The sequence below is a fragment of the Canis lupus genome, chromosome 33 (assembly GCF_048164855.1).
Source record: "Canis lupus baileyi chromosome 33, mCanLup2.hap1, whole genome shotgun sequence".
In the NCBI taxonomy this organism is placed as follows: Eukaryota; Metazoa; Chordata; class Mammalia; order Carnivora; family Canidae; genus Canis; species Canis lupus.
This window is the reverse complement of record NC_132870.1, coordinates 1194587-1211673: the sequence shown is the minus strand read 5'-3', so window position 1 is coordinate 1211673 and position 17087 is coordinate 1194587. Positions and strand designations below refer to the sequence as shown.

At 43.5% G+C, this 17087-nt stretch overlaps 1 long non-coding RNA gene across 1 annotated transcript in view; it reads left to right on the top strand.

Annotated features, from left to right (window-relative positions):
• The window catches only part of LOC140624029 (uncharacterized), a 57103-nt gene extending 46326 nt beyond the window's left edge, over positions 1–10777 (top strand). Inside the window, exon 3 of the long non-coding RNA XR_012023577.1 lies at positions 10443–10777. This is a non-coding gene — a long non-coding RNA (uncharacterized lncRNA). The remainder of the gene's footprint in view (positions 1–10442) is intronic.
• Positions 10778–17087: the final 6310 nt, after the last annotated feature.

The window sequence follows — 17087 nt, the reverse complement described above, 5'->3', positions numbered from 1 at the left end:
AGGCTAAAATTAAACTCCTGGTGTTCTTCCTGAACCTTTTTTTTTTTTTTAATGGCAAATAGCACCACTATCTTCCAATTTCTTGCATCAAAAACCTTAAAGAAGTCTCTCTCACCTTACACATTTAATCTGTCAGCAAAGCCTAAATTGCTACCTTCAAAATATGTTCACAATCTGACTATTTCTCACCACCTACACTACTACTGATCTGCTCTGAGCTGCCATCATCTCTCACCTGGATATTTAGTAGGATCTGAACTAGTGTGCTGCTTCTACCCATATGTTCCTTCTACTCACTCCACATCCCTACCCCATAAAGTGTATTCCTTCTTTCTTTCTTTCTTTTTAAAGATTTTATTTATTTACTCATGAGAAATGCAGAGAGAGAGAGAGGCAGAGACACAGGCAGAGGGAGAAGCAGGCTCCTTGCAGGGAGCCCAACGTGGGACTTGATCCTGGGACTCCGGGATGACGCCTTGGGCCGAAGGCAGGCACTAAACCACTGAGCCACCCGGGCTGCCTTCCTTCTTTCTTTTTTTATTTTTTTCCAAATTTATTGAGATATTGTTATCATGGGTTATATGTCAATATATTGAGATATTGTTACATGGGTTATATGTCAATATAACCCATGTAAGTTTAAGGGACGCAATGTGATGGTTTCATACATGTCCCATAATTATTTTCAGCACTGTAGCCAGAGTGATCCTTTTAAAACATAGTCAAACATGTCATTCTTCAGCTTACAACCATCTAATGGCTTTCCAACCCACTTAGGGTAAAAGCTCAAGTCCTCCTAATGGCCTTCAGGGTCCTTTACAATCACACAATCTGCCCCTCTACGTTTCCTTGACCTTTTCTCTTGCTACTCTCCCTTGGGGTTACTCTACTTCAACCACCCTGGCTTCCTCAAGATTCCTTGAACTATCCAAGTACACATTTACTGCATGGTCTTTACATTGAAGGATATTTTTGTTTTGGAGCATTTTCTTCAAGGTAGCCACATGACTATCCTCCTTCAGGTCTCCTACACTATTCATAAGTCTAGAAAATTAGAAATTAGAAAATCTCTGTCCCAAATTAGAAAATTACTGGGGTGGATTTGGAGTTGGGAGGAGTTTGGAATAAAAGAGAGAAGAGAAAAGAAAAAGAATATTTAAACTTGACGTTCTCCTTAGGCCAGGGTCTAGTTGCTTTACTATTTGGTTGAATCCTCACAATCTATGAAATGAGGATGACTATATATCCACTTTACAGATGAAATAACAGAGGCACAGAGGGATAGGTCACAATCCCTAATAAATGTCTAGCAAATGTTGAGCTAGGTGACCAGTCAAGAAAGTCTAACCTCAGAACCTATCCTTGGTCACTACCTCACAGATTTCCAGCTTCCTATTTAGTTGAGAGCAAGCTGGGATGCCTCTTACAAAATTTAAATATTTACAAAAGTAAAGAAATCTATATGGCTTATTTCTTAAGTTCTTCACCTTGACTCTACCCTAAAATGAAACCTGTGTGTGCTCAACTGAGGGGTAGATTCCAGAGATTCCTAGCAATCTTTCAACTAATCATCTGGGATCATTTTTTATAAAAAAAAAAAAAAATGATGAAAATCCCATCAAGTGGCCCACTACACACGAATGCTTGTCAGCAAATTTACTACTTCCAGTTGCTACTAAGGGAGGCATAAACACAGAAGGTCCTGCCAGTGCAGGAAATGAAAGTAAAGTAATTTGTTAATGGCTTTACTCAACAGTGTCATTTCCCAAAATTCCATACTGGGTGGCCCAAATGTTTAGAAATCCATGCTCTATAGACCTTCTTTTAAGAGGAGTTGTAACCCTGGTTCTTGCGCAGATGTCTGAGAAAGCTTGGGGGTGTCTGGCTCCCCCTGTTATTATGCTGCTGTGGCCCACCCCCACATCCATTATCTTTCAATTATCAGCTCAGCATTTCTTCCTCCCCCTCTGACCTATTCTTCTCTCCTGACCTCTGACTTATGTATTTGCTTTTCCCTATCTGGAATCCTTGCCCAAACTGACTTCAATCACTCAAAACTCTGTGCTGCAAGCAGGGAGATGGATATGGAGGAGCCGTAACAACCAAGTGACTCAAATGGAATTGTTTGTAGCATGCCTCCCCACCAACCTCTCTCTGCTTATTTTATGGTTATGGGTTATTCATTAAATGACCATGAACCACCAGTGAGAGGCTGGTTTCTAGTGTAGATTGGTTTTCTATAAACATTAAATCAGCCCAATAAAATAGCTAATGTAAAATGTCTTACCAAATCTGATTTCTACTTCTTACAGTTGAAGTTTGGGAATAAAATGGGGGTCAGAATATTATGGAACGGTCCCCTCCATTTTACTAATTGCCATCAGTTTCACTCTAATTTCTGTTGGAAGTGTTTTCCAGGTGCTAATTAATCTAAAGTTAATCAACCTAATACAAATAACAATTCCAAGAGATCAGCTAGTGTTGTACCCATTTTACAAAGGGGGAATGTGAAGTACCTTGTCCCAGAGCCCAATATTAAACATGAGCAGGGAACTGGAATTCAAACTCAGTGTAACTCCAAAGTCCATTAGGCAACACACGTGATGGCCAGCAATATCCAATGGGAATATTAGTTTTTTTCTTCATGTGCTGGCTTATTAAAAAAAAAAAAAAAGAAAACCAATATATTGAGCACCTACCATGTGCTAGGCTTGAAAGATATAAAAACATTTGGTTTTTACTCCTTTATAATCTAACTGAAAATGAAAGGGATATAAAAAAGAAAGAGAGCTGACAATGCAAGTAGCATTTCCAAGTGTCAGACATGAATTAGAAAGAGGAAATGCTGTGTGTGCTCTGTTCAGACCAGAATAACTATGGAGGCCAGGCAGGACCAGGATGATCTTTTAGAGGGAACTGCTATTGACCTGGAACTGATTAGCTCTTAGACCATTTGCTATGGGGGCCCTTGAATCATATAAAACTTGAGCTAAAGAGTAAATCTTTTCTATGGTCCCCAAGGAAGAAATTGAAACAAGGACAATGAAGCATGCCTTATTAAGGGCCAATTTCTCCTTTTAGAAAAAAAAAAAAAATGCTAATGGGTCATGATCAGTGAGTACATGGTATAGACTTCAAAACAACCATCTTAAGATTTAAACATGATTTGCTGTTTAACTGAATTTCAAATTTAATGTCCAATATTTTTATTTGCTACATCTGGCAACTCTCCTCACTTCATCCCATTCACAACTCCCTTCCTTGAATATGTTTTGCTGACTTTGAAAAGAAGAGCCTTTAGGAAGGGGAAGGAGACAGGTCAACTTTGCAGACCAGGAGCTTGATTTGTTTACTGTAGTTCGAGGTGAGTTCAGGGGCAAAACCTCACATGAACTAAACACGTAGAAGACAGACACCCGGACCCAAGCCAACCAGCCTTACGGTGTTCCAAACCACCAGGTTTTTGGCCAATGCCTGGAATGCTCTTCTTCCACTGTCCATCATTTGCTTGGTAAACTCATTCACTCATTTATTTACTTAGTCAATTCATTCGTTGAGTCAGTTAGAGTCTGTTGAGCACCTACCATATGCCATAGGAGCTGAACACCTATACTTCCTTCTCTGTTCCAGCAACAATAATCATGATAATAGCTAATATTTTTTTAGGGCTTCCAGGAGCTAGGCACTATATCAAATGTTTTATATCTAGTAAGTCATGTAATCTTTACATAACACTATGATGTAGTTACTATTATTACTCACATTTAACCAGTAAGAACACTGAGATATAATAAGGCTAAAAAACCAGACTAACAACAACAACAAAAAAACCCCACTTGTTTTCAGCCAGACAGATAATAAATGTTGGAGGCAGGATTTGAATCTAGCAGTTTCCAGAGCCTGTATAGTGTCTAAATACTATATTAAAAGAACTCCTTCGGGAATCCCGAATCCCAAGTTGAGCGCTTGCCTTTGGCCCAGGGCATGATCCTAGAGACCTGGGATCAAGTCCCACGTCAGGCTCCCTGCATGGAGCCTGCTTCTCCCTCTGCCTCTGCCTCTGTCTCTGTCTCTGTCTCTGTCTCTCTCTCTGTCTCTCATGAATAAATAAATAAAATCTTTAAAATAAAATAAAATAACTCCTTCCTAAAGCCCTTTCCTTCTGATTCTCCCCTACCCCAAGTTAGTTATTTCTATCTCCAGGCGCTGTGCCATTGTGAACTTAGTAAACTTCATTCATAACTTTGTTTCACTGCATCATAGATTCTTTGCTTACATGTCCATCTCGTCAATCAGACCATAAGCTTCTCCAGGGCAAAGATAACACCTTATTGATTTTTTTATCTTCAGTGCCTAGCACAGTTAATATCCTAAAATAAGTGGTCAATACCTGTTTGCTGTATTAATTTCCTGCTAGCTGTGGTACGAGAGTCAGTCAGGGTTGATCCAGGAAAACAGAAATTACTCTAAGGATTTAGAACTCAGGGAACATTAACAGGGGAATTCGTTATATAGATAGCGAATGAGCTCCCAAGCCACTGTGGGAAACCACATGCAACCCCATTCCCACCCCAAAGATGGCATAGATCTGCCTCCTGGAGCCATGGCAGGCAGGATCTAGTGCCCTAGAAAAGACAAAACCACCATCACATTGTCTGAGATCAAGAGACAGGAGAAAGAGCCTGGCTCTGCCTCCCACCCTCCTTTCCTCCAATCATTCATCTCCCATTGGTCAAATCCTGCCAGGAGCCAATTGACTAGGGAGATTGAGAAGTGTAGCCTGCAGGAGTTGGCCCCCTTGGGGAGGAGCTGGACTGGCTTTCAGGGAGAGAAGACTCAGGACAAGGGGCAGAGCACTCATCAGAAATTGCAGTTCTCTTGTGAGCTTCATGAGAAGCTGCAGGGTAATGGAGCTGACCACCCCTGCAGTGCTGGATAACTGTGACAGATGCCTGCCCTTTGGTGTCCCAACATTTGTCTAGGCTCCACGCAGATACCACTTTTCTACTAACCTAGTATGTGTCTGCGAAGTCTAAGTTCACTTGGAGTGGGCTACATCTTTATGTTTCAGCTGACAGTGACAATAACTACTTACTGAGCTTCTGCTTTGCATCAGACACTGTGCTAGATCTTGGGAGTATAGAGTTCAAAAAGAGAGGTGACATATGTATGTCAAGGCACTCTAGGTGATGGGGAAACCGACAACTAAAGAGCTGATATATCTGCCATATGGCAAGTGACATGACTGTGGTAGCACATACGTCTGAACTTGAGGGCTCCAATGAGGGTCATGCCCACCTCCCATAGGTTGGGAATGCAGGGATAAGCTGGTTTTATGAGTTTAATCTGTGAAATGAATGCAAATGAGTCAGAGTGGAGATAAGCAAAGACAAATGAAAGACATGTAATAACCCCCTAAGGCTCCACCCAGCTCTGAAATCCTGGGCATCAGTGCTCTACACACACACCAGAATGCCCCCTTAGAGTGTACCTATTATATACGTCATCCTGGGCTAGGTCTTCCCATGGAAAATCTCCTTTACTGGACCCCTGGGTCTCTGAATGTCACTCCATGAATGCTTGAAATTTATAAATACAAATTTTACAAATGAAGACGATGTGAGATTTCCTTTCCCCTGCTCAGCGTCATAGAGCTAAATAGTTGCACAGCAGCGTCAGAAGCCCAGCCTCCAGATTCTCATTTCTGCTCTGAGACACTAACAACCCCAGATATAGGAGTGTGTTCTATCATTGCAAAAATAAAACTTGACTAAAATAAGCCTTCCTTAATTTCCTCTTAGTTGACAGCTTCCCACATTGAATGCTAACTCCTTTTTTAAAAAAAAATTAAGTACGTGTAATATTTGGTTATTACTGTTCACATTCAAACAGCTGTCTGGGTCATTAAGAGAGGGTGGTGGTTTTATATGCTTATTTTGTTTTTTAAATACAAAACTTTTGCAAGGTATGTTGCTTTTAGACATTCTGCACCAGTTGTGAACTCATTTTCAGCCTTTCTATGACAGTGTTCTCTAACATGAGACGGAGACTCTTCATCTGTCTTTAGCCCCTGATCACCTATCTGTGGAGCTAGTGGAGCAGCTGGCTCCTTGAAGACAAAGGGAAACAGCCTGGAAATGGGCTTTAGAGTGATGAGAACAATGGGTTTTGACTCCATTGGGTTGCTCTGGGAAATTGCTAAACCTTCTATAGGTTTTTAAGTGTTCATTTCGTTTGTTTTTTTTTTAAGATTTTTATTTATTTATTCATGAGAAATACACAGAGAGAGAAGCAGAGACACAGGCAGAAGGAGAAGCAGGCTTCATGCAGGGAGCCTGATGTGGGACTCGATCCGGGTCTCCAGGATCATGCCCTGGGCCGAAGGCAGGCGCTAAACCGCTGAGCCACCCAGGGATCCCCTAAGTGTTCATTTCGATTTGAGTATGCTTCTGCCTTGTATAGTCTTACCACTACTCTGACCCTAAAAAATGTCCCTACAGACAGAACATGAAGTCAACTATTATGAGCTTTCCATAAGTAAAATGAAACAAAACAATAGCTCATTAAGACCTGCTCTTTACGAAAAGATAAATTCCTGCTTGATTCTTCCTGTGTATTGTAAATGAATTTGCAGCTGGCTCTAAAATTAGAGGATTTTATTTATTTATTTATTTATTTATTTATTTATTTATTTATTTATTTTGAGAGGCAGATTTCATTTATTTATTTATGAGAGACACAGAGAGAGGGGCAGAGACGTAGGCAGAAGGAGGAGTAGGCTCCATGCAGGGAGCCTCATGTAGGATTCGATCCCAGGACCACAAGACCACGCCCTGAGCCAAAGACAGATTCTCAACCACTGAACCATCCCAGGTGTCTTGAGGACATTCTTTTATTCCCAGTGGAACAAGATACTGAAGTGTTTATATTTCCCGGCTACTTATTATAAAAGAAGGAAGACTTCAGGACCAAATGGACATAACAAGCTGGGGTTGGTTCCAATGGCCATCATCATTGATGTTCCTGGCAAGGAGTTGTTTATTTGATGGCTTTCAGGATTCTCTTTGTGTAATGGAGTGGGAGGTAATTATCTGTTAGACATCTTCCAAATGCTAGCTGAACTGGCTGGCTGGCCAAGGACTATGTGCAAGGGGCATGCTGTCATTTTGTAATCCCTTACCAATCATCCTACTGAATGCTTTTTGGAGTGGGGGAGGAGGAACCTGCATTTCATCTTTACACAAAGACCAGGGGAAAATATAACTATGATTGATGGATGCACAAGTTCAGATGATGGTGATATTTCCAATCTTTTTACTATCACAGCACTTCCAGGCTGAGAGGATAAATCTCTTGACACATGTGTATCCCTTTCACAGTGCGCTGGAGGGAAGGAAGGCTCAAATTTGGACAGGGTTAAAGTATCCTGTGGGGGTTAAGAAAGTGGCTGAGCTGCGATTTAAACCCAAGGCTGTGACTACAAAACCTGTGTTCTTACTGATTTATACTGCAGTGTACCATCAAATTATTTGTGTGGTGGTGTAAAATTCTCACAAACATCTCCAAGGGATGAATTATATGTCTGTAATTGAAGGCTGGATATAGCTGACCCACTTATGATGCTGGTGTTTGGACACAGGCCAAACCCTCATTTGACTGGGTTATCCTATTAGATTGTATTTCCAATGATCAGTGTTTTTAGAGTCACCATTTAACAAATGTTTCCATGGCTCAGCGGTTTAGCACCACCTTCAGCCCAGGGTGTGATCCTGGAGACCCGGGATGGAGTCCCACATAGGGCTCCCTGCATGGAGCCTGCCTCCCCCTCTGCCTGTGTCTCTTCCTCTCTCTGTCTCTCATGAATAAATTTAAAGAAAAAAATGTTTTCATGGAAATCCTGTCATCTCATCAGCTACCTTGTAAGAAAGATTCTACTCTACGTACACTCTGAGTGGGAGGGTGTTGGAAGTCCAAATTGCAAAAGCCAAGCAAATAGCATAGCTATTACTGTAGTAGGAAGATTGGGAGTCACTGTTTCAGGCTAATTTAACATGCCTGATGGCAATCTGGGAAAGTAAGTACATTTCTTGGCAATTTTTCCTTTTTATACATTTAGTCCACTGGGATGCTACGTAGGAGGATATTCCTCCAAGGAACAGCTACTCAGTATCCAGCCTCCTATGTGTGACCACCTCTGTCCACAGGACAAGGATGCAAAGAGCGAGCAGGGCTCTCATCTAAGTGTCATTTGTTCATCTGGTCCTCTCTGCTCCATGATCAGTTTATTGGAAGCCTGTATGGGTGTGAGTTAAAGATCCCATGTGGTGTGTTCCTTTCCCTGGGTTTTCTTCCTCAAAGTCATGTTTTTCATAGTATAAGTGTTTATTGCTTATTTACCTAGAATGTTCAATTCAACATCCACCTAGAAAAGAGGAAGGGTACCTGAAGGTAGTAAATATAACAGAACTATATGCAAGTTTTCACCCTAAGGTACCCTTTTCTCCATTTCAGTGATATTTATTCTTGGTTAAACATTGAAGGAAGCAAGAGGTGTATATCTATTACCAAGACCCTGGAGAAGGAAAAGTCAAGCCATGGCTGGGAGCTGGCCATCTCAGCAGCTGATTTAAGCTTGCTCCAGGGACCTAGAAACTGAAGGTGCCTCTTCATGAAGCAGATCCCCCACAAAAGATGAGAAATGAACTTGAAATTGCAACACCACCCACCAAAAGTTTTCAATCAGACTTTACATGATGTTTATCCAACACTGTGTTAATCTGTGCCTTACTGAAACAGCAGACAGTTGTCATTTATTCCTAAATGCCTGCACATTTGCCTTGTAAGCGATGACTTTTTCAGACAAGACTATTTTCTTCACTGTTAAAAATGAGAATCTCTGAGGCACCTGGGTGGCTCAGTCGGTTAAGCATCTGCCTTTGGCTTACCTCATGATCTCAGGGTCCTAGGATCAAACCCACAGGGAGTCCGCTTCTCCTTCTCCCTCTGCCTGCCACTCCCCCTGCTTGTGCTCCCTCTCTCTGCGAAATAAATAAATAAAACCTTAAAAGGAGAGAATCTCTGAGGAAAAGGTAGCTATCGGATCTCTATATAACACCACTCACCCTCAGAGAATTAGACCAGGAGCCCCAGGAAAGGGGGAAATTGTGCTAAGTGTGTTTATAGGAACAAAATCAATAAATAAACCTTGAGTATACTATACCATTTGTTTTATAAGAAAGTTCTACTGTATTGCTAAAGCTGAGAAAATACTTCCAAATCCCATGACTGTAGTCAACATCCAGACCTAGAGCAAAACTACTAAGCAGAAGGATTTATGTCATAACAAAGATTTTCAAAAGAATGAAAATTATGTAAACCTCCCCCTCCCTCCCTCCAAGCTAGACAGAGAGGTAATTAAAAAAGAAAGAAAGAGAAAGAAAGAAAAAAGAAAGAAAAAGAAGAAAGAAAGAAAGAAAGAAAGAAAGAAAGAAAGAAAGAAAGAAAGAAAGAAAGAAAGAAGGAAGGAAGGAAGGAAGGAAGGAAGGAAGGAAGGAAGGAAGGAAGGAAGGAAGAAAATCAAATCTCTGCTGCACTGGAAGAAAAGCAAGAAAGAGGCTAAGTCATTGGTCAGAGTGGCTGATAGAAAATCCAAACGCTGGAGGTCGGGGTGATAGAAACCCTAAGAAAAGGGTTTGAGGATCTAGGAGCAGGAGACTTGTGCCTCCACTCCCTACCAAGAATCCTGCCAGGAAATATTCTCACAGAGAGCCTAAGCCAACACAAGGGGCTAGAGCAGGACAAGTTGAGCTGAGAGACCATCTAAGATCAACTTACCACCACATGTCTATGCTTCCCATAGCATCAGAGCAACATAGAAGAGCAGCCAATGCTTTCCCATGGCTTCCCCCATGAGACTGGGCAAGAGTGGCTGAGAGCAAGCCAGTGGACTGGGAATGCCTTTATCTCTGTGTATGTAACTGGAAGCCCAAGGGCAGGGTATACTGAGGTCATCATGGCGATGGCAGTGAGGACAGATGCCAACAGCCACAAGGAAGACCTCACAGTTAGTTGCCCACTCCTTAAATGTCCAGATCATACATAAGAATGCCAGGAACAGAGACCATCTTACCCGGAGGTTAAGAAAATTTTAAAAAGAGTGAGAGAAGGAGAAGAATCTTGAACTAAAAATTTACTCATGAAGACGTGGATTTCCTGAGATTAGAGTCACATCCTGCCACAGGTCTTGTCTAATGTTTCGGAGATCTGGGAGAGAATCTGCTGGTCTTGATTGACTGGCAAGGCAGCACCCCCAGTAGTGTCCACGTCAGAAACAAGCCCCCACTGTCTCCTAGATGGAGGAGCTTGGCAGGCATCTTCCCCCTACCCATCAGGGAGATGGTACTTGCCACTGTGTGTTCTAAACCTTCTTTTTGTTCTTCTAGGACTATTATGAAGTTCTGGGAAAGGAAAAGCTCCCAAAACAGATCATCATGGTAAAGTCAAATTCTCCAGCAGAAGAGCTGAAAAGAAGATTAAGGATATGTAGGGGGGACAGGGGCCTGTGTGTCCTGGTGTCTTGAAGTCACTGGAGGAACAGCCATTAACTGCTAACCAGTGCTTTTCAAAAAAGGGGGGGCGGGGAAGACTGGGTTTTAAATCAGAAGTAATTGAATTTACTTTGAATTAGAAAGATTTAGTTTTCTATTACCAAGAAGAAACTAGGGCTCATGAATTAATTTAATTCAATTATAGAGAAATAAAATTACTTCTTAGCTCACTTGACATTTCCAATAGCAAAACATTTACTCCCTTGACACATTTCCGTGTAAATTCTCAAATTTCAGAATGAGAGTCTTGAGGCCTTCTTAAAGGAGTTTCACTCATCAGTCCAGGCAATTAGAATGAGCTTTTTAAGGAGACGTAGCGGTGGAGGCTGGGGCGGGGCATTGGGGTTGATGCCCAGGATCCACTGCCCCCTTCCTTCACCGTGAAGCAAACCTGGTGACTGCACCTCCTTTCCTGTCAGGTGAGCCACCATGCAGCCGCCTGACCTGCCCAGGAAAGCCCAGCCTCAGCCAATCAGCACAACATTTCCCTAAGGGGCTTAGTCGGGGGCGCTCAGCTGACACCCAGGATAGGCCTCCTCCCTCTGGAGATGACACCAAAACACAGAACCAGCCTCATTTTGAAATGGACACCACAGAAGGTAAAGAAAAGATGTGTGGCAGGGTGCCAAATCAAATCTACCCTAGAACCACTGCTTCCAGAGTTAGCAGGGCTGAGGCGCTCAGTCGTTTACGGTCGACCCTGGTTTGAGTTGGGCTTTGTGTTATGCACAACCAAAAAGCCCTGACATGTCACAGCTGGATAAAGGAACTCTCTCGGCCTCTAAATCTCAATATCTGAGTAGGTAGGGTAGGGCCTCACAGTCACTACCTCATAGATTTTTTTTTTTAAAGATTTTATTTATTTATTCATGAGAGACAGAAACAGAGAGAGAGAGAGAGAGACGCAGGCAGAGGGAGAAGCAGGCTCCATGCCCCGGGAGCCCGATGTGGGACTCGATCCCGGGTCTCCAGGATCACGACCTGGGCTGAAGGCGGCGCTAAACCGCTGCGCCACCCAGGCTGCCCCATTACCTCATACTTTAATGCCGTTTTTTTTCTACAAGAGTATTCAAGGAGAAAAACTGACAAAGAAGTAAAACTGAATGCTATAAGTGAAAAACCCAGAGTATCCTTTTTCCCTCATATTTCATATTTATCTTCCCACCAACCTATAGCATCACGCCCCTGATGGCCCATGTACAATGGATCTACCTTTCTTTCACTTCCTCCCTCTTCTTTCCTGCTTTATAGGCAGGAGGAGAGACAAGGAGGAGGAGAGGAGAAGGAGAAAGAGACAGAAGGACAGAAGGCAGGCAGTTGGCAGGCAGTTGGGCATCAGTGAGAGCTCCCTGCTTCTGGTTAAGTGGAAGAAACATTCCTCCTCAGCTCTTATATAAAACTACGGATGTGTGCTTTCATTGTTCAGGGATATTGGGTGACTCCAAGAGAACAATCCATTCCGTAAATTCCACTGACCACTCATGACCAGGTGATGCAAGCAGTGGGACACGATGCATGTTGATAGTTGGCTCTGTCATGACCTTCAAGCCTGGCAGCTACAGGATCATTATATTTCACTCACTCAGTTTCGCTCTCACAAACCACTCCAAGGCTCGTAGGGTGACCTCCCAGACCAGAGTTTAGAACAGGCCACTAGACAGGACACTTATCAAAGTGCAAACATTGACTTTACAATGTGGCAGTTAAAAATAACCTTCCAGAAACTCCAAGTGCGTCAGGGGAGGCCATTGTCCTGCACGGCATACCATGTACCTAAGACTTCCTCTTGGAGGCCTTCTCACCCTCATTCTTTACTTGCCTTCTTGTGGCTGCAAATGGACGATATTCAAAGGGGGCCACTGTTTTAGGATGTTAAGATTTTTAAGTTTCTGCTTTTTCTGATCTACTCTTTGTCTTTTGGAATAACACACAAATCCCCAATTGGCTGTTGCATAGAATAGCAGTGCATAGGAGCCCACTGTTACTGATTGATTCATTCATTCATGTATGCATTCATTCATTCATTCATTCATTCATTCATTCATCTGGCATCCAGAACACGTGGATCCAGGAAGAGAGGTACAATTCCCAAGGCTCAGTTTCAGCTCACAAAGCCATGATGAGGTCAGGCGGGAATCTGAAACTACAGCTTAGACTACACTGGAGATAGCATGTGGGTAAGGTTCAGGGCATAGCCAGGGAAGAACAGAGGATAGAGCAAAATATTTTCAAATGTCATGTGGGTGAGGAAATGCCCCTGCTAAATAATAATAATTGGATACTTGCCTCCATGCTGAAGCAAGGATGCATTGAGAGTCAACACCCTGCTAGTCAAGGCTAAATTAGATTAGGTTCTGTGCTTAGAAGAGTGAGATTGAAGAACCTTGAAAAACTCTACTGAAAGAATTCTCAGAATTCTATATCAAACAACACAATTGGGAACTGAGCAAAAGTCATGAAGAGACATTCAAACCAAGAGAATATATTATGACACGTGAAAAGGTGTTTGACCGGGCTCACCAAATTAAGACCACATTGAGATACCATTAGATAACTGTTAGAATAACTAAAATAAAAAATAACAATAATGCCAAATGTTGGCAAAGGAACAGAGAAATTTAATCTCTCACACATTGATGATGGGAATGTTATATGCCACAGCCACTCTGGAAAATATTTTGGTAGCTTCTTTAAAAACTAAACATAGGGATCCCTGGGTGGTGCAGCAGTTTGGCACCTGCCTTTGGCCCAGGGCACGATCCTGGAGACCCGGGATCGAATCCCACGTCGGGCTCCCGGTGCATGGAGCCTGCTTCTCCCTCTGCCTGTCTCTGCCTCTCTCTCTCTCTCTCTGTGACTATCATAAATAAAAAAATAAAAAATAAAAAAATAAAAAATAAATATATTGTGCTGGCTATTCTGGGTCTTTAAAAAAATAATAAATAAAAATAGAAACTAAACATATAGCAGAATTGCACAGCAGAAGCAGGCCCATAAAAACTAAACATACTTACCTATGACCCAGCATCTGCACTCCAGGGCATTTACCCCAGAGAAATGAAAACTTATATTCCACATAAGTACACAACTGATCACAGCAGCTTTATTTGTAATAGCCCATAACTGGAAACAATAGAAATATTCCCCAGTATGTGAGTGGTTAAACAACCTGTGGTATATCCACACCATGGAATATTACTCAGCAATAAAAAGGAACAGCACTTATATAACATTACCAAAGTGACAAAATTAGAAATGGAAAACAGATTAGTGGTTGCCAGAAGTTAGGGACTTTGTAGGAATAACATGAGGGGGATTTCTGTGGGGAATGGACTAGTCCTGTGTCTTGATTACACTGGTGATTATATGAATTTATAAATGTGATAAAATGGCATGGAACTATACACACGCATTGTACCAATGTCAAGTCCCTGGACTTGATATTATACTACAATTATGTAAGATGCAATCATTCAGGGCAATTGGGTAAAGGATTCACCAGAACTCTTTTGTACTATTTTTTGCAACTTCCTATGCATTTATAATCATTTTTAAAACTTTTTTTGACCCTGCCAAGAGTTTCTGGACCTAAGCCAGATGCTATGAATTCGGCGGTCTGGCCTATCCACATCCATTTACCGATGGTCTTCCGTTCACTGTACCCATATTTCCTTGGTGGGACCCCCTTTTAGCCACTTTCTGCCCAGACAGTTCCAGCGAAAACATGACCTGGGCCTCAGCGTTCAGCATACCATGTTCCCCTAAGCCAGTCTAGACTGGATTTTGCTGGAGCTGGGATAGAAGCTGTTGCTCCTTTGCACTAGACTCAGACCCGGAAGGATGGAGGTTGGGGAACCGCATGAGGCACTGCCAATGGCACTGCTGCCAGGGAAACATTAGGCGAGAAATAGAGAAATTCCTTTCAGAGGAAATGATGTGAGCCTTGCGGCCAGTCATGCCTACCTCTGAAGTGTTGTTTGTGAGCCAACACCTCTCGTAAATTCCGAGCAGGCGGCCCTCCGCGGGTTACCCTAACACCTGGCTACTTAACAGGTCCTGAACTCCAGGGAGAGACAGCATTCCGCCCTCGCACGAACAAAAACACAGACAGCTCTCGGGGTTGCCCACAACCCATCTCCCTGGACCAGTGGTATCAATGGAAGCCTGTCCTCTGGGAATCCTGGCCACGAACCTAGTGAAGCAACCCTCAGAGCGGTTCATGCTGACACCTAATACCCCCATGTGGGGACCTGCAGGAAGAAGTCACGTTTCACCCAGCAAGGAAGAATACTGGTCCCCTGAGCAGATAATATGGAGGTCCCTGTCTCTCCTTCCAACTCTACGTGTCGTTCTGATTTTTCATTTTCTCCTTTTATTTTGCTTACCATTTTGCTTCCAAATCCCTTCATGTGTAACCTTGGTTTTGTCTCCTTTCTCTTGCCTGCCCCACTCAGGATATCCATGGGTCTGACCCAGCCAAGTGTCTGTCCTCCGCTCCCCCATCCGTCACGAGGCCCCAACGATGTCTGAGGCCCACACCTTCCATCTCCTCTAGCACCCCCGCCTCCCCACCTCAGTGAAAATGGGGTTCTTTCCACCTGTGCTCCAGGTCCCAGCTCCTCAGGACTCTCTTGGTTAACGATCTCTGCTCTCTGGGATCTTCAGCCTGACCTCTGTGCTGGCTCCTTCTCCTCACCCTACACACTCTCCCCAATCTCTCTCCTCCAGTGATAACAAACACTGGCCCTCACCCTCTGCCTCCTGCTAACGATTGCCCTATCTCTCTGTGCTTTTCTGCCACGTTTCTGGGAAGAACATTCTGCTTCGATTGGCTCTGTGCTTCCTTACCCTTTATTTATTTTTTTTAATTTTTTTTAAGATTTTATTTATTTATTCATGAGAGACAGAGAGAGAGAAAGAGAGCCTCACCCTTTATTAAATGCCCAGTCCTTGGCCATCTGGCCTCTGCCTTACTGAAACTGCTCTCTGAGGCCTCCCACTTTCCATGCAAAATGGAAAGGACTGGTGTGAGTCTTGGTGCTTGCAGCTCTACTGCCTGAAGCTGCCGCCTCTTCTCTCCTCAGAAACCCCTCTCTTGGACTTGCCTGAGGCCAGGCTCCTGGCTTTCTTCCCATCTCTCTTCCACTTCTTGGTCTCCTCTGCTGGGCCTTCTTGGGTTTTTTTTTTTTTTTTGTGGTTTTTTTTTTGTTTGTTTTTTAAAGATTTCTTTATTTATGATAAACAGAGAGAGAGAGAGAGAGAGAGGCAGAGACACAGGAGCAGGGAGAAGCAGGCTCCATGCCGGGAGCCGGACGTGGGACTCGATCCAGGGACTCCAGGATCGTGCCCTGGGCCAAAGGCAGGCACTAAACTGCTGAGCCACCCAGGGATCCCATGGGCCTTCTTGTTTTGCCGGGCTTCTTAGAGTTTCACACCTGGCCTTCTATTTATTACATTTTTTAAAAAGATTTTATTTATTTATTCATGAGAGACACAAACACACAGAGGCAGAGACACAGGCAGAGGGAGAAGCAGGCTCCGTGCACCGGGAGCCCGACGTGGGATTCAATCCCGGGTCTCCAGGATCGCGCCCAAGGGCCAAAGGCAGGCGCCAAACCGCTGCACCACCCAGGGATCCCCTTATTACATTTTTTTAAAAGATTTTATTTATTTATTCATGAGAGACACAAACACACAGAGGCAGAGACACAGGCAGGGGGAGCCCAACGTGGGACTCAACCCCAGGACTCCAGGATCATGCCCTGAGCCAAAGGCAGATGCTCAACCACTGAGCCACCCAGGTGCCCCTTGTCATTACATTCTTATCATCTCCACACCGTAACTGGGACATCTCAGAATCTGTGACTTCACTTAACATGATATGCGTTTAAGTTGTCAAGTCCATTTCCTGGGCTCCATATCACCTCACGTGAGGCCCTCATCTGGGCCTTCAAGTTCCACATGTTCAAGTTGAGCATAGCCTCTATCTACCTGACCACTGTCTGCCTGCAGCCCTTCCTTTCTTCCTCCTGCACTCCCTGCAGGGAAGGGTGGCACCAACCACTCAGGCCCCCAAGCTCCCCTTCCTCCCTTCATGTGGTCAGCAGCCAAACCCTCTGGGTTTTAGCTCCTCCTCAGCTCTCACACATCCTTCCCCCCTCTGATATCCTTTTTTTTTTTTTTTTTTTAATCTCCTTGTCCCTTAACCTGGCTTGTCTCCAGGCTTCTCTACACTCCTAGCCCCCAAACAAAAACGTGTTCAGGTTCTACATGCTTAGAACCCTGCCTTGGGGATCCCTGGGTGGCGCAGCGGTTTGGCGCCTGCCTTTGGCCCAGGGCGCGATCCTGGAAACCCCGGATCAAATCCCACATCAGGCTCCCGGTGCATGGAGCCTGCTTCTCCCTCTGCCTATGTCTCTGCCTCTCTCTCTCTCTCTCTATGTGACTATCATAAATAAATAAAATTTAAAAAAAAAAAAA